Raw genomic sequence first — 19853 nt, 5'->3', positions numbered from 1 at the left:
GCTAGAGTTGATGGATCAAATTGGCTTCCATATAACAACTTGAACAATGGTCGATGAGTGATCAAAATAGGAGTAAAACAATCCATGTCATTGTAGAGTGCTCAAAATAGGAGTAAAATAAAAGTTGAGTGATTAAATTAAAAAAATTAAAAGTACAGTGAGTGAATTTGGAGAGAAAGTAAAGTTGAATGATTAATTGTGTAATTTACCCTTTGTACATTTACATAGCAATGAAATTGGTGAATAAATATGGGAGACGCATTGCACTCCATGCGTCTCCCCCAAATATATATGTAATTCACTTGGAGTTCAATGCGTCTTCGGGTTTAATTTCGAGCGAATTTTTTTCAACTGCATTATTGTGAAAAATAAGTCAAAATAATATGTAGCGCAGCTACAGTGCAACGCCAGTTGTAGCGTGTAACTGTAGATGTCGTCACAATCTAGCATTAAAGTGGCGATAGGCTGGAGTTGAAATTCATCTTCAAAGTAGAGATTGCAGCCACTCCAACGATGCACTGGAGATGGTCTAAGGTTATATTAGCTCTCAAAAAAAATTGTGGCAGTGAATGAGGGCCTACAGAGCTATTTTTAAAGTGCTCGGGGCATGAAGTAAGTAGGGATGGGCATGGGTCGGGTTGGTTGTCCACCTAACCCGACCCGACCTGATAACAATGACTCATCCACCCGAGATCCGACCCGCATGAAACAAAACTTCACTTGACCCAAAACCGACTCGATATATAACTTAAAAACCTGACCCGACTCGAAATAATAAAAAAATATTTTTATTCAATAAAAACAGTGAATTAATTGAAAAAAATAATATATAGAGGGATATTATTGTAATTATTCCTAAATATATAAGGAAAAATTATATTATTTTTTCGGGTTGGGTCAAGTATTTTCACCCTAAACCCAAACCCCACCCTACCCGAACCTGAATTTAAAAAAAAACCGATCCGATCGGGTCGGATTCGGGTCTCATGCCCATCCCTAGACGTAAGGGTATTCCTTGTCCCCTACCTCTTCGTTTTGGTTATAAATGTTCCCTCCAAGTCGTTAAATGTTGCAACCGTCAAAGGTATATTCCAATATTATCATAAATGCAAGCGGTTTGGTTTGGATAATGCGATCAAGCATATTAGTATAGGCATTTTGAAGAGACACAATTAGTTTTTATTCTACATTCCCCGAAATACTATGATTGCTTGGTTTTACATAGTTGGATAGGCTTCCGACGAGGGATAGATTGTTAAGGTGGGGTTAAAATATACTATTGTTGTTTTGGTTTAGAAGATAAAAGAAGAGGTCCGATCGAAGATAATGGGAGCATTTATTAAGCAAAGATGGGTAAATGCTCAACTTTGTAGTAATGAGGGTATTGTACAAATCAACTTAGCTCGGTGGTTAAAGGAATCGTTGTTGTTCTTAGAGGTTACGGGTTCGTGTTTGGAAATTAAACGATTCGTGTTTGTAAATTAAACGAGTAATTTCCCTATAACCAGATTAGTGAGAATGCGAAATAAAAGCGAAAAAATAATACCCTAAATTGATAACGGAGTTCGGCCAATTATGCTTACGTCTCCATACTGCTGCAGATCCTTTACTAAAGAGAAAAAAATTACAGGTGTTTACAAAACACTCACAACTCACAAGAAAACTCTCTAAACTATTTAGTATTGGGAGAAAGAAATGATTTGAGATGATTTTGAAGCTAAATGGGTAGGGTATTTATAGTTGAAGCTTAATGACTAATCTTGTTAATACCCTAAAGTACAGGAACCAAAATTACAATTTTTCCATTACCGTTTTTCAATAAAAATCTGTCAAACTTTGAACCATGTACTATTCGGTGCCAAACTTTGAACCATACACCAATCGGTGCCAAACTTTGAACTTTCAACAATCTCCCACTTGAAGATTGATTTTAATCTGTCTACACACCTCGATCAATGAAGCAACATTTCTGGTCTTGTTACTCTAGCATGCCAACTGAAGCTAAACACAACTTCAGTTTATCCGTAGTCACCGTCTTTGTTAACATGCTTGCCGGATTTTGAGCTCCACTAATCTTTTCAAGTTTCAAAATCCCATCTTCCATAAGAGACCGGATAAAATGATATCGCAATTGTATGTGTTTCGTCCTGGAATGAAAAGACAGATTCTTCGCTAGATGGATAACACTTTGACTATCGCAATACATGATATTGTTTTCTTGTTTCTTGCATAACTCTTCCAAGAAACTTTGGAGCCAAACCATCTCTCTGTTGGCTTCCGTAACAGCGACATATTATGCTTCAGTTGTGGAGAGAGCAACTATCTTCTGTAGTTGAGAAACCAACTTATTGTGGTACCTCATAGAGTATAGACATGCCCTGTAGTGCTCCTTCTGATATCAATATTTATGGCTAAGTTAGCATCTACATAATCTGTCAGTATCGTATCTCCACATTTGAAACAAAGTGCTTTGTTTGTGGTACCCCGCAAATATCCGAGGATCCATTTGACTGCTTCCTATTGTACCTTGCCCGGATTATTCATGTACATGCTAACAGCTCCCACTGCTTGAGCAATATCTGGCCTAGTACAAACCATGGCATACATCAGACTTCCAATTGCTGAGGCATACGACTCATTTACCATATGTGCATATTCTTCCTCTGTCTTTGGTGACTATTCTTTGGAGAGTATAAAATGAACACCTAAAGGTGTACTTACTGGTTTAACATCTTGCATGTTGAACCTGGAGAGTACTTTGTTGATGTACTCAGTCTATGATAACATTAAAGTCTCCGACTTTGTGTCTCTCTTAATACTCGTCCCAAGAATATGCTTTGTAGTACCCAGATATTTCATTGCAAACTGTTTCGACAATTTTTGCTTCAAGTTTATAATATCTTGCATGTCCAAGCCTGCAACGAGCATGTCATCAACGTACAACAATAAAATAATGAAGATATTGTCGAACTTCTTGATGTAGCAACAATGATCTGCTTGGCATATGATAAAACCACCACTACCCATAAAGTTAGTATAGGAGCTTGTTTTAAACCATACAAGCTCTTCTTCAACATGTATACCAGGTTTTTCTTATCTGCCTCTATTAAGCCTTATGGGTGCCTCATATAGATTTCTTCCTCCAAATTACCATTAAGGAAAACTGTCTTTACATCTAACTGCTCAAGATGTAGATTCTCTGCAGCTACAATTTTTAACACCAGTCTTATTATAGACAGTGTCATGACTGGAGAGAAAATTTCATTGTAGTCAATACATTCTTTTTGCTGAAAACCTTTCACAACCAATCTTGCTTCGTAGTGTTTGCTCTCATCGTGCTATTCTTTGATCCTGTAAACCCACTTGTTATGGATCGCTTTCTTGTCTGGTGGTAATTCAGCTAATTCCGACGTCTGATTTGACATAAGCGAGTCCATCTTTCTTTCATGGAAGACTCTCACTTGACTGAATCCTCCACCTGCATTGCTTCATCATAACACTCTGGTTCACCATTGTCAGTCAACAACAAGTAGTGAAAAGAAGGTGAATAACTTTAGGTTGGTTTAGGAATTCCGGAGGAGCGTCTTAGTTTTGGTGTGTCTGGTTCTTCTTGATCTGTTTCAGAATTGATCTGAACATCATTTCCAGAAATCTCCACAAAATCAACAAATTCCTTTGTTTCAGCTTTGGTATTAGAGTTACTTGATTCTATGGTTGACCTGTCTTTGTATATCACATTCTCATTGAAAATGACATCTCTGCTTCTGATGATATTTCGATTTTCATAGTCTCAAAACCAGTAACCAAACTCATCACCACCATAACCAACAAAGACACATTTGTTGGACTTAGCATCAAGTTTACTTCTTTCAGCATAATTTTTGTGTACATAAAAAATACAACCACTCTTAAGTGTGAAAGGTTTATTTATTTTCTGCTCCAACTTCCTCTGGTATTCCGCCATCCAAGGGAACTGAGGGCCCACGGTTGATCAGGTAAGTTGTAGTGTTGATAGCTTCAGCCCATAGCAATTTGGGCAAGTCGGTATCTATCATCATGCTTCTGGCACGTTCATTCAGAGTTCTGTTCATGCGCTCTGCTATGCCATTCTGCTGCAGTGTCATGGGAATTGTTGTCTCCATCTTAATCCCATTATTTACGCAAAATTCTTTGAATCTACTATTTTTTTATTATCCTCCATTATCATACCTCAACTGCTTGACTTTCAAACCAATCTTATTTTCCACCATGACCTTCCATTTTCTGAAAGTATCAAAGAATTCTGATTTCTTCTTGAGAAAATAAACCCACACATTCTTTGTAGAATCATCAATGAATGTGACATAATATAGTGAGCCTGCAAGAGATGGAACTAGAGATGGTCCCCATATATCAGTATGAACCAACTATAACTTTTCAACCTTGGGTGTCTTGCCAATCTTTGCAAAACTGACTTTCTTTTGTTTGCCAAAGATGCAATCCTCACATAGTCCGACATCTATATTCTTTAGATCTGGCAGCTTCCCTTTTAACAAAAGTGTATTCATTCATTTCTCGTTCATATGGCCAAGCCTTTGGTGTCATAAGCTTGATTTTCCATCAGCATCTGCTACTGCAATGATATTCTCCAAATTTAAGGTTACATAGAGAGTACCAGTCTTCTTACCACGAGCAATTACGAGTGCTCATTTGGTAATCTTCCATTCACAACCTGAAAAGGTTGTACAATATCCTTCTTCATCAAGCTGTCCAACAGAAATTAAATTTCTTTTGAGGCCATAAATATGTCTCATTTATTTCAGCTTCCAGGTGGTCTGGTTTGGCAATTTTAATCGGATGTCTCCTTTTCCGACGATCTTCAAGGTTTCATCATCAGCTATATAAACCTTCCCAAAATCACCACTGACATAGTTCTCCATGATTTCTTGTCATGGGTGGAGTGGAAATATGCCCTTGAATCCAAGATCCATGATTTAATCGGACCGTTGACGCTTAGAATCATTGCATCACCTGTTTCCTTTGTCACGTTAGCAGATTCATGTGCGCTGATATCTTTATTCGATACTCGGCAATCTCTTTTAAAGTGACCATTCTTATCATAATTATAACAGTTAAAATCTTTATTTTTTATTCTTGATTTTCCACTTCTAGATTTCGATCTGCCACGATTTGGATTTCTTTCTGAAGTTCTCCCTCTAGATTCTGTGTGCAAGGCTGAGGAGCTTGATGCTTCACTCGATTCTCTCTGTCGAATTTCTTCACTCAATATCAGATCTCGAACATCGTCGAATTTCAATTTACTTTTTCCGACGAGCTGTTGACTACTGTAACAGTAGCATTCCAACTGTTTGGTATAGATTATAAGAGAATTAAAGCTCAAACTTCATCATCAAATTCAATTTCCACGGAACTCAAATGGGTTGTGATTGTGTTGAGTTTATTTAGGTATTGACCCACTGATGCCCCTTCCGCCATCCGCAAATTGAATAATCATTTCATCAAATAAACTTTGTTTGAGGTCGATGGCTTCTCATATATATTGGAGAGAGCCACCATAAGACCCACCGTGGTTTTTTCCTTTGCTATATTGAAAGCAATATTGCGGGATAACGTCAATCGGATAACTCTGAAGGCTTGTCTATCGAGAAGAGCTCAGTCTTCATTCTTCATGTCCTCTGGTTGCTTTCCTGAGAGTGGTTGATATAGATTTTTCTTGTACAGAAAAACTTCAATTTGCATCTTCCAAAAGCCAAAGTCAACATCATTGAACTTTTCAATTTTCACTTTTCCTTCGTCTACAACCATCGCTCACACTCGTGGCTTTTTTTGAATCATTTCTGATAATTCTTGCAAACCACCATGTATTAGAACACCTCCGTCAACCAACTCGTATCGCCGATCAAATTTTACTATTCATGAAATTCACTATTCATGTGAATAACCTCGTAGAAAAATTGACAAAATTCACCACCAAAAGCTCTTATACAAGTTGTTGGGAAATTAAACGAGTAATTTCTCTATAACCAGATTAGTGAGAATGATAAATAAAAGCGGAAAATAATACCCGAAGGGCCGAAATTGATAGCGGAGTTCGGTCAATTATGCCTACGTCTCTAGACTGCTGCAGATCTTTTACTAAAGAGAGAAAATTTACAGGTGTTTACAAAACACTCACAACTCACAAGAAAACTCTCTAAACTCTTTAGTATTGGGAGAAATAAATGATTTGGGATGATTTTGAAGCTAAATGAGTTAGGGTATTTATAGTTGAAACTTAAAGACTAATATTGTAAATACCCTACAGTACATGGACTAAATTGTCAATTTTCCCATTACCATTTTTCAACAAAAAAATGTCAAACTTTGAACCATGCACCATTCGGTGCCAAACTTTGAACTTTCAATAGTTCGTGCACTAACGACTACAGCAGGGTGATTGAGCTTTCATTGTCAAATGGTTGAGAGTGTTTAGAACAGATACTACTTTATAATCATCTTAGGTTAATAAAAAAATAGGGTATTGTGTGATTGGTTGCTAGTTGCATGTTTCTCTTTTTTTAATTGTTTGTATTAAGATAAAAGTATTAATTTTTAGTTTGTTTTTAGTTGTATCCCTAGGTGATTAGTGGCATTCGTTATTTTGTGGTAGACTCTGTTTTATTAGATAATAAAATGCATTTATAAAAAAATAATTACTTTACTCAACCACTAAATTTATTAAACAAACTCAATGATAAAAATGAAATGTTGTTAAAATACATAATTATTTTTATTTAAATAAATAATTATTCTAAAATTTATAAATTATTCAAATTTTATAAGTTTATAAATAATAATAAAAATTAATAATATTAATAAGGGTAAACTACATAATTTGTCACTTTCGTTTGAGTTTTTATAATTTTTTCCTCACTAAATTCAAAAAACATAATATTTGGTCACTTTCGTTTTGTTTTAATTAAGATGTGATCATTGAAGATTAACGATCATTAAACCTTTAACGGTTTGCTGACATGACATGGTAAATATATAAAAATTAAAATTACATCATTTTCATGTAGATAATATGTGGGTTAAGTTTTGGCCACTTTTCTTTTATATTTTTACACTTTTGCTCACTAAATTAAAAAAAAAACATAAGTTTTGATCACTTGGTTATTGTTTTATTAAGTTTTTGTCACTTATGTTATCGTTTTTATTAAGCTTTGGTCACTTTGACATTGAATGTCTTTAGTTTGATGTCGTGATCCATTAGTAAAATTACTTAATTTTTATTTTTAACCCCTAAACTTTGGATAAAATATTGGTTATGTGCATTTTTGTAAATTCAAAATAGTTTTGACACAACATTTTAAATTACCAATTTTTAATATTTTTTTATCCTAACCCCCAATATTGCTCATCTTCTCTCCACTTTTTCTTCAGACGTCTCTGCTCCATTGCAATAGCCTTCTTGTTTCTAATTATTAGTTGTAATTATTTGAAGCTAAATTAGGTGGGTTCTAAGTTGTAAGGAAATGTATAAAAAGAAGATTGTGAAAATTGCAAAGAATTTATCATTAAAACTTTAAAAAGATTCACCACCACAACCACGCCACCGCCTCGAGCCGAGAAAATTGCAACTTCTTCAATGGCGGCGTACTTGACGACACAATATTAGGTTTCCATCTCCGACGTGTTGTTGACCAACGAAATTCCCGTAATATGAAAGGTCGTCAAGAACGTTTCATCGTATCTGAATGTGAACAACCTCCACGATATTTACAAAGATCAAATTGACATTTACTTAGTATAGAGCTATGCTCCGGTTGTAAGTTGTTCGATAGGGTCTCACGCAAATGAGGTATTTGAAGGTCGAGGTGGTGGCGATGGTACGACAGATCGCGTAGGTCATAAGGGTTAACAATGATTCATGAGCGAACATTGTTCGTATGGATCTAGAATTGGAAAATTGCTTATTCTTGACCAAAAACAAAGATTTGATATTGAAGATCATGAATTTTGGATTGAGTTTAGTGGATGAATTCATGAATCTAGTTATATTAACGCGTTAATACGAATGGTGCTTATTCATGACTTTCGCAACGCGTTAATACGCGATTTACATAGCACAATTCATATTAACGCGTATTTTTTTTAAATTCCAAACACAAATTTTTTCTTAATAAATCGGAAACTGAACCGTCCACAGTAATCGCAACTCATAACCTCAAACCCAAAATCACAACACTCAGTCCCATCTCCATCTCTCACTCTCTACGGCGAAATCCGTCCCCATCTCCGAAGATTTCCGTCCCCATCGCCGGCGAAATCCCTCACAACCATTCACAGTCAAAAATCCCTCACAATCATTCAGAAATATAAAATCAACCTCCGAGAGTTAGTTTTTTTTTTGTTTTTTTTTGAAATTTTTGCATTATTTTAGGTTTTTCATATTGAGATTGATGATAAGTTTACTGGTAATTTCAATAATAGATTAACCATTTCACTTAGATTTCTTATTAAATTCATTCGATTGCTGCCAATACTGCTAAACTGTTTAGCCTGTGAAGTTAGTATTTGTCTTTGTTTTGTATTTTGGTTGAAGTAATGCAGAAGAAGAATAGTTTCGAGAATGAAAATCGCAACGCAGAAATAACTATCGCAACGAGAAATAAAAAACGCAACGCGAAACAAAAATCGCATTGCGATTTTCATTTCGCGTTGCGATTTTCATTTCGCGTTGCGATTTTTATTTCGCGTTGCGATTCTCTCATCGCGATAGTCATTTCGCGTTGCGATTCTCTCGTTGCGATAGTCATTTCCGCGTTGCGATTCACATTATCTCGTTGCGATTTTCATTTCAACCAAAAGACAAAACAGTGTTGCAAATTTTAGTTTCAAGAATAAACTACTATTTATGTTTATTGTTTTTGGTATATCTTGACATTGTAGTTTTTGGTATATCTAACTTGGTATGTTTATTGTTTTTTTGTAGAAATTTTTTTCGGCTTCATTGACATTAAGGAATAAAGTTAGCCTAGCCACTACAATTGCTTCGAAGCTTTCACCTGCACAAAGAAAATTGTTTGAAGAAACCTGCTTCGGGCCATGGCTGAGAGTACAGCATCCGGGTGGAGATGTTAGTTTGACCCATTTGTGGCTTCAGACCATGACTAGCGATCTACCCGACAATATACAATGTGGTGAGGAAGAGATATGGTTTCATTTTCCACCGGTGTATACTTGTTTTGGGCGGAAGGAGTTCTGCTTAATCACTGGTCGACGATTCGGACACGATGATGTAGGCCGGTACACTCGTCATATCACCCACCCATCATGGTTATCTAGGGGTTTTCCTAATGAGTCAATAGAGAAGCCGAACTTACACGTCGATGACATGAAGAAATTGTTTAATAAGAAAGATGGTTTTACTCGGATGAATGACGTCGATGTTGTCCGAGTATGCCTTCTACTACTTTTGTATGCCGGCTTTTTAGGCAGAGAGGCCAGACAACCTATTCCTCAGGAGCTAATATTATTGGTAGAGGACCTAAATGCATGGAATCTGTTTCCGTGGGGTTCGTATATATGGAAAGCTACCTGGACTAAGTTGTCGTATGCCTTTGATGACCGCAAAAGTTTGTGGGGCGATGGGTCGAAATACACTTTGTCAGGCTTTGTTTGGGCCTTTAAGGTAAGAATTTCTATATAATGTTTTCAAAATTATAATTAATTATTTAACAATTACTAATGTTTGTTATTATATTGTTTGTAGATTTGGATATTCGAGGCCTTTCCCGCCATGAAGACATATGCAATAAAAACTTCAAATGATATTCTCATGGCTATTTCCTGGAAGAGGAACGTCTGTTGGATTGGGAAGACTTAATACCATATGCGACAATAAATAATGTAAGTTAACACAAATATTATCATATATAAACAAGTTATTAATAGTAGACGTTTAACTTTGTTTGAGTTTTTATATTTTTAGGAGGCCAACATTTCATTAATGAGACTGACACCCACAGAGGCTGAGCTTGCCACTGATTGGTGGCAAGCTAGTCAGCGTTTTCTTGATGGCACGAATGATGAGAAACCTCCACTTCCTCCACTTCGAGAGCCATCACCTCACCCAGAGCCATCACCTGATCGACCCGACTATACACCTCTACAACGAGAGCCATCACCTATCCCGTCACATCATCGAGCCTCTTCTCCACCATCACCTCATGATAGGCGACCGGCAAAGATGCCACGACTTCTATCTCCCTATTCTCCACCTCCACGGGATGAGTCAAGGGAGTTACGTGATGAGGTCAATGCCTTGCGTGAGGAGATCGGTACTCTACTTGATAACGATGGTGCATGGCGTGTGGAGGTGTATACTTTACGTGGTGAGGTTGCCGCTCTACGTGAGATGGTAGTATCGTTGCAAAATAAGGTTCATACTCTACGCAACGAGGTAAGTTTAAGATTTTCCATATTTAACTTAATGATAAATTTACTCGTAATTTCACTTAAATTAACCATTTCACTTAGATTGCTTAGTAAATTTATTCGGTTGCTGCCAAAACTGCTAAACTTTTTACTTTAACACTGTGAAGTTAGTATTTGTCTTTGTTTTGTCTTTTGGTTGAAAGTTTGAAATATATTTATCTTTGTTTTCACTGTTTAAATATCATGTCTGTTTATTTACTGATATTTGTATTTAATTATTTAGCGGACCGATAAGGTGGATGCTTTACGTCGGGTTTTTCTTGCACGACAGAGTTCACGCATCAGACGGCGTGCACGTGCTATTAAGTCTCCGTATACCCCAATAGTGCGAAGACACCGTAAGAAGAAGCTCGACTCGCCTGTCATCCCTCAAGAGTCCACTCCTATCATTGAAGAGGCCCCTATCATTCCTCGAGAGTCCCCTCCCACCGTTCAAGAGGCCACTGTCATCGTTGAAGAGGTCCCTCCCACCATTCAAGAGCCCGATTCACATGGCGTCATATGTAGGATTCTTGAGAAACCCTCTGACGTGCCGGACATGATGGATTCAAGTTGGCTCTCGTATGAGTTACCGGCCAGTACCATACCGGTATCTGAAGAGGAGAGGAAACAACTACCGGACACAATTCTGGATAACACCCTTTGGGCTAAGACCGCAGTTGATTTTTATCTACATGAGCGAAGCCATGGGTGTTTCACTGACATATGCAAGCTCAATAATGATATATATTTGTTGCTTGATCGGTCTTGGTGGGGCGTATTATTAGGGGTCGAAGACAATGGCTATTTCGATGGAGGGGTAAGTCTTATATTTTTCTTATATTTTAATTTGATTATTTTTTTGTAAATTTATGTAAGTTACTAATATATGTCTTTTTTTGTAAAACAGCATATCGATGCGTGGGTGTCACGTCTTCTAATAATTAGGAAACTTAAGGAAAATAAAAGAAATACACGATATACAATTATGCCGACGTCTTTTAATGCCGTTCACTTGAAGAATCAACGAGATGAATCATTTGCATTGGGCAATGGGCAAGCTAAACTTTATCCTGCATGGTGGGAGGTCGATAAGGTTAGTGTTTATTTTAGATTGAGTTTAAAGGTATTCATAAATAAGTGCGCAAATGAATGAATTATTACTTATGATTGCAGGTGTTTATCCCTGTTTTGGAACGTAACCATTGGCTTCTCGTCGAGCTTCAGATCCCATCCCTTAAGGCAATAGTATATGACAGCATGATAAATTATATATCATTGGCTGATTTAAGAGATATTATTAAGGGATGAAGCTCTTATTTGGCTAAATTCTTGGATGCGATAAATTATTGGACTCGTTCTGGAAACAAGAAGCCAAAGAAGCTCAATATTACAGTTAGCAGAGACGAGACCGCACCACAACAAACGAAATGACCCAGAGGGGATTGTGGTCCTCTCGTATGCTTGGCGTTGGACCGTTTGATCACAGGAAGTATAAAGTATCTACCTCCCACCGATATAGATAGAGCTGAAGTAGGCTTGTGGTTTCGACATTATATGGCTAGATCGATATATACGAGACGCTGCCTACCTGCATCCGCGTTATAAAAATGTCCATAAACAATTGGTATGTTTATAGGCTTGTGGTTTGAAAATGTTTGGTTAAGTACCTAGAATTCAATAATTTGCTGTTTGTAGGTTTTAGATGTGTAGAAAGTGTTATTTGAGCAAATGTTTGGTTTATGCAGGTTAATCTCAGAAGTGAGCTGCGTGAAAATGATGTATGGCTGCAAAAGTTGATTCAATAGTAGAAGTGTTATTTTCTCTAATAATTATTGCTTATTTTTTGATTGTTTAATTGATTTGTAAAAGGTGATTTGTAAAAGTTGATTTGTTTAATTGATGTTAACATAATTCTTATTTGTGCTTGTTTAATTGATTGAAATATAATGGTTGATTTTGTTGATTTCAATCTGCATTATGTTGAAGGCAAAAAGTACTATCGCAATGCGAAATGAAAATCGCAACGAGAGAATCGCAACGCGAAATGAAAATCGCAACGAGAGAATCACAACGCGAAATTAAATTCGCGTTGCGATTTTCATTTCGCAATGCGATTCCCTCGTTGCGATTTTCATTTCGCATTGCGATTTTCATTTCGCATTGCGATTCTCTCGTTGCGATTTTCATTTCGCATTGCGATAGTAATTTCCGCGTTGCGATAGGCATTAAGATGATTGCCTATTAAGTGATAACAACTGAACAGATCATAGCAATTTTCAAACTCAAGTTACTAATACATGCCTAACTGAAAATGTTAAAAGTTCACACATAAAATCTACATAATACAACGTTTGCATTTAAAAATCACCTAAGTTAACAGTCCCAAAAGGTGAAGCCAGTTGTGATTGGGATTTTAAAGATGATTGCGATTTTGATTGCCTTTTTCTTGACACCATATGAGCTTTGGATTTTGATGATGATCCATATTTTGGTAGAGGAAAAGATGATTATGATGGCACTGGTGATCCACATGTCAACCTTGTATGACCACTTTCCTTGCACCGACTACATATCGATCTCTTCTTCTCTTCACCCTTAGACGGTATACGATTGTGACTTTTTGGTCGGCCAGGTAGCCTTCTGTCCATGGCTGGTGGCAAAACTGTTTGTAAGTCATCTGGTATGTCCCACTTAGAAGGATGTGAAATAGGGTAGACAATCTTGGCATAAGTCTGTCGATATACTTCTATAGTGTAGCAATCCATAGCGTATGTGCTTGAATCATCTTGGTTTAGATGAAGAGCAACTTTTATAACATGGCCACATGGATAACCAGATGTTTGCCATTTCATACAACTACACGTCCTTGCATTTAGATCGACAAGCCCATTTAAGTTATTATCTAGTACTTCAAACAAGTGTTTGAACATGGTTCAACTCTCCATGACGTTGACTTCACAACACGTTTCGTTATCTTTTTTTCAGTCCATGGTGTAACACGATGTTCCAATGTTCCTGTAAATTTAAATAAATAATATATATGATAAGTTACGAATTCAAAGAAATAATACCTGCATGGTTTCTTTTCTTGTAGTACCACTGTTGAATAGAGGCTCGAAAAAACTCCATTAACATAGTAATGGGTAATTTCCGAGAATGACGACTTAGAGCGTTAATTGATTCTGCACTATTAGACGTCATGAAACCATATCTTGCTCCAAGTTGATGTACTCTTGACCATCTTTCAAACCCGACATCTTCTAGTGTTTGAGCACACTGAGGCAAAACACGTCATAAACAGTTTATATGCTTATTGAAATCCACTTCTCGATAAGCCTTTACAGCCTTCCAGTATGTCCATTTGTGCTTTTTTATACCAGCAGACCTTGATTTTAGATTTCTATACAAATGAACACCACAAAGTCCATGAAAAGCATCTGGGAAACACCTTCTAACAGCGTTGTCAATTGAGTTTGCCCTATCGGATATGATTGTCAGATTGCTAATAGGATCTATGCATCCCTAAGATGCCCCATAAACCATGTCCATGAATCAGAGGTTTCAGATTTGCCAACCCCGTAAGCTATTGGCAATATCCCATTGTTAGCATCCATGGCTACTGCTAATAAGTTTACTCCAAGGTATCGACCTTTCAAATGTGCTCTGTCAACTATAATAACTGGGCGCATGCAAGTAATAAACAAACGAATCTACAAAATAATATACACAAGAAATATAATCATTTAAATGTGAAATGCATGTAACTAACAGAAAATGAGTCAACATAATTATATTGATTTACTAACCGCAGCACCAATGGCGATAAACAGCAACTCAAAGCGTCCATCTCTATCTGTTTTGATATGAGTTACCGGCCCAGGATTTTTCAGCTTTAAATTGTGACAATAAGCCGGCAGTTGGGCAAACGATGCTTCTGGCGACCCCCTCAACAATTCCAAGGCATAACATTTGGCTCTCCAAGCTTGAGAATATGATATACTAATCTTGAACCGAGCATTCATGTCAGTCATAATTTCATTTCCCCGATATACCCTGCCATTCAAAAACATTAACTCAGCCAGAAAACCACCCAACACCTTTTTGTTTGCCTATCTATGGTGAGGAAAAACTTGGGTTCTTGAACATGTATGTTTATCAATAAAAGTCCTAACTTGAAACATTGCGCAATCTTTTATCCTCTTTGCAATCATACGCCACGTACAGTTTTTGTCAATCGTACACCTTGTTTCGAAATGATCTTTGCTTGATTTGTTAACTTTTAGTTGATAGCCATCTTCCACACATTTCGTATACAAAGCTATCTTCAAGTCTTCCTTTGTATCAAAACAATCATCTTTCTTGATACGAATAACTTTTGTGTAACAATCAACTGCTTTCTTTGCCAACTCTTCTTCCGGTAGCTAAAGTAATTTTGGCATATTCCAGTTATACTCCCGTGGCATTTTCTTTTCTTCGGGGACTTTTTCTTCTTCTTTTTCTTCTTCAGGATTATATGAATTACAGAATGGATGTTCAACATGTTCATTCACAGTCGTAACTTCCTCCTCATTATCATCAACAACATCTTCCTCGGCAACGGGTGTTTCATCATCAAAATTCGGGTATTGACCAATATCAAAATCATTACACGCAGGGTCTGTTTCTTCTTCTGAAACATCATCAAAATCCGTATATTGACCAATATCAAAGTCCGGGTATTGACCAAGATCAAATTTCGAATACTGACTAGTACTCACAATTTTTTCTCTTGGCTCATCATCGTCTAATTGGTCAATACGAAAACCGGAATTTGGTGCTGAAAGTTGATTTGGATTTGGATTAGAGAAAGGCTGTGGGTTTTGAGACCCACTTAGTTGATTACTACCCGCTACTGACCCAGCAATACTACTTCTAGGTTCAACAACATACAATGTAACATCATCACTTGAAACATTAATGTAAGCAATGAATCGTTCAACATCTTCATTGTCGGTTAACAAATTAACTTTACCATTTCTCTGATAAGATAGCCTAAATCCACTTAGGGGCTCTAAATTCAATTTCTTTGAAACACGTAACATTAGGGTTTCATAAGTTAACTTCTTTAATGACAGTTTTAGTTGAAGATTCATGGGTAAAGGCATATATTGTAAAACACCATGAACATTCTCCCATGACCCTCCAAAACACAAATCTATCCAAACATGATCAACATTAGATGATTTCATGGTTGTAACTAAACAAACGAGATGCGAAACTAAGACCTGTTACCGGATGGGGAAGGATGTCGTTGGATATAGGAACGGATGTCACCGGAGAGAGTGATAGATGGAGATGGAATGAGTTGCGATTTAGGGATTTAGGTTATGAGTTGTTGCTGCTGCGTAGATATATACACAAAAAACTTGGCTTGCGAAACTAAAACCTGTTGCGAACTTTGAAACTCGCATTGCGATTCTGTATTATCTCGTTGCGAAAGTCAGAATCGCGTTGCGAAAGGCAATCATTTGACCATCGCAATGCGAAATGCAAATCGCAACGATAGAATCGCAATGCGAAATGAAAAAGGCAACGAGGATTAACATGCATAAACTTTTAACAATTATTGAATTCTAGGTACTTAACCAAACATTTTCAAACCAAAAGGAGTATATATGTTAACAAAACTTGCATTATGTGTATTTTATGTGTGCACTTTTAACATTTTCAGTTAGGCATGTATTAGTAACTTGAGTTTGAACATTGCTATGATCTGTTCAGTTGTTATCACTTATTAGACATTCATTTGACTATCGCAACGTGAAAATGGCTATCGCAACGCGAAAATGGCTATCGCAACGAGAAAATCGCAATGCGAAATGAAAATCGCATTGCGATTTTCTCGTTGCGATTTTCATTTCGCATTGCAATTTTCATTTCGCATTGCGATTTTCTCGTTGCGATAGCCATTTCGCGTTGCGATAGTCTGTTTTGCCTTCAACATAAAGCAGATTGAAAATCAACAAATCAACTATTACATTTCAACACAAATTATGTACACATCAATTAAACAAATCAACATTTACAAATCATCTTTTACAAACCAATTAAACAATCAAAAAATAATAATAATTCTTATTTCTTCATCAATTATTGAATCAATGAATCAACAACTTTGTGACCCCGTACATCCATTTCACGCAGCTCACTTAAGGATTAACCTGCAGAAACCAAACATTTGCTCAAACAAGACTTCCTACACATCTAAAACCTACAAACAACAAATTATTGAATTCTAGGTACTTAACCAAACATTTTCAAACCAAAAGGAGTATATATTTTAACAAAACTTGCATTTGACTTACCAATTAACAGTGGACACTTTCATAACGCGGATGCAGGTAGGCAGCGTCTCGAATATATTGCTCTAGCCATATAATGCCGAAACCACAAGCCTACTGCAGCTCTATCTCTATAGGTGGGAGGTAAAAACTCTGTGCTTCCCATCGTCAAACGCGCCAAGCAAAGGTATACGAGAGGACCACAATCCCCTCTGGCTCCCGGCGATTGCTGTGGCGCGGTCTCGTCTCTGACAACTGTGACATTGAACTTCTTTGGCTTATTGTGTCCAGAATGACTCCAATACTTAATCCCATCCAAGAATTTAGCCAAATGAGAGCTCCATCCCTTGAAAATATCTCTCAAATCAGACAGTGATATGTAATTGATCATGCTGTCATACACTATTATCTTCAGGGATGGGAGCTGAAGTTGGACGAGAAGCCAGTGACGACGTTCCAAAGCAGGGATAAACACCTGCGATCATAAGTAATAATTCATTTATTTGCGCACTTATTTATGAACACCTTTAAAAAATTTAAAAAATAAACACTAACCTTATCGACCTCCCACCATGCAGGATAAAGTTTAGCTTGTCCATTGCCCAACAAAAATGATTTATCTCGTTGATTCTTCAAGTGAACTGCGTGAAAAGCCGTCGGCATTATTGTATATAGCGAATTTTTTTTTATTTTTCCTAAGCTTCCTTATTATTAGTAGACGTGACACCCACGCATCGATATGCTGTTTTACAAAAAATACATATATTAGTGAATTACATTAATTTTTAAACAAATTAATCAAAATCATATATAAGACAAATATAAGACTTACCTCCCCATCCAAATAGCCACTGTCTTCAACCCCTAATAGCACAACCCACCAAGACCGATCAAGCAACAAAAACATTTCATCGTTGAGTTTGCTGATGTCAGTGTAACACCCTTGGCTCCGCTCATGTAGATAAAAATCAACTGCGGTCTTAGCCCAAAGGGTATTATCCACAATTGTTTCCGGTAGTTGTCTCCTCTCCACTTCAGATACCGAAAGGGTACTAGCCGGTAACTCATACGAGAGCCAACTCTCATCCATCATGTCCGGAACCGGTGGGGGTTTCTCAATACTTTGATATATTACCCCATGTGAATCGGGCTCTGGAATGGTGGGAGGGACCTCTTCAACGATGACAGTGGCCTCTTGAACGGTGGGGGGAATCTTGAGGGAGAATAGGGGCCTCTTGAACGATTGGAGGGGACTCTTGAGGGATGACCGGTGAGTCGGGCTTCTTCTTGCGGAGTCTTCGCACCATTGGGGTGAACGGAGACGTAATAGCACGTCCACGCCGTCTGATGCGTGAACTCTGTCGTGCAAGGAAAACCCGACGTAAAGCATCCACCTTATCGGGCCGCTAAAAAAAATTAATACATAAATCAGTAAATAAACAGACATGATATTAAACAAAGACAAATATGTTTCAAACTAGCATTGTATTCACCCAAGTCATTATTCTATCATAGTTCACAAAATGCTCAGATAACATTCCAGAAGTAAGCACTTATATAAACATTTAAAAGGACAACATATATAAACATTCTAGAAGAAGAATAGTTTACTTTCACAACACGAAACTTAAAATCGCAACGCGAAAATGACTATCGCAACGCGAAAATGGCTATCGCAATGCGAAATGAAAATCGCAACGACAAAATCGCAACGCGAAATGAAATCGCAACGACAAAATCGCAACGCGAAACACAAATCGCATTGCGATTTTCATTTCGCGTTGCGATTTTGTCATTGCGATTTCATTTCGCTTTGCGATTTTGTCGTTGCGATTTTCATTTCGCATTGCGATAGCCATTTCCACGTTGCGATAGTCATTTTCGTGTTGCGAAAGTAAACTATTCTTCTTCTGCAAATTGAAACTTGAATGGATTGCATTACTTCAACCAAAAGACAAAAACAAAACCAAAAACAAATACTAACAAAAACAGTTTAGCAGTATTGGCAGCAACCGAATGAATTACGAGTATGAAAAATCTTAAACTTACCTCGTTGCGTAGAGTATGAACCTCATTCTGAAACGATGCTACCATCTAACGTAGAGCGGCTACCTCACCGCGTAATGTAGACACCTCAACACGCCATGCACCATCGTCTTTGCGTAAAGTACTGACCTCCTCACGCAAGGCATTGACCTCATCACGTAACTCCCCTAACTCATCCCGTTGAGGTGGAGAACAGGGAGATAAACGTCGTGGCATCTTTGCCGGTCGCCTATCTTGCGGTGATGGTGGAGAAGAGGCTCGATGATGTGACAGAATAGGTGATGGTTGTCGTTGTGGAGGTGTATAGCCGGGTCGATCAGATGATGGCTCTGGGTGAGGTGATAGCTCTGGGCGAGGTGATGGCTCCCGAAGTGGAGGCTGCTCATCAACCGTTCCATCAAAAAAACGCTTACTAGCTTGCCACCAATCAGTGGCAAGCTCAGCTTTCGTGGGTGTCAGCCTCTGTAGAGGAGTGTTGGCCTCCTAACAATATAAAAGCTCAAACAAAGTTAAACGTGTACTAGTAATAACTTGTTTATAAACATATGGTAGTATTTATGTTAACTTACATTATTTATTGTCGTATACCGTAGTAAATCTTCCCATTGCAAGGTCCGTTTCCTCTTCCAGGAAATAGCCCTGGGAATATCATTTGAAGTTTTTATTGCATATGTCTTCATGGCGGGAAAGGCCACAAATATCCAAATCTACAAACAATATAATAACAAACATTAGTAATTGTTATATAATTACTTATAATTTTGGAAACATCATATAAAAATTCTTACCTTAAAGGCCCAAATAAAGCCTGTCAAAGTGTATTTGGAACCATCGCCATGCAAACTTTTTCGATCATCCAAGGCAGACGATAACTTATTCCATGTAGCTTTCCATAAATACGAACCCCACGGAAACAGGTTCCACGCATTTAGGTCTTCTACCAATTTGATTAGATTATTTGGAATAGGTTGTCTAGCCTCTCTGCCTAAAAAGCCGGCATGCAAAAGAATTAGAAGGCATACT

This window comes from Hibiscus syriacus, unplaced genomic scaffold (genome assembly GCF_006381635.1).
Source record: "Hibiscus syriacus cultivar Baekdansim isolate YM2019G1 unplaced genomic scaffold, ASM638163v2 tig00110637_pilon, whole genome shotgun sequence".
Lineage (NCBI taxonomy): Eukaryota > Viridiplantae > Streptophyta > Magnoliopsida > Malvales > Malvaceae > Hibiscus > Hibiscus syriacus.
This window is presented reverse-complemented; position numbering follows the sequence as displayed.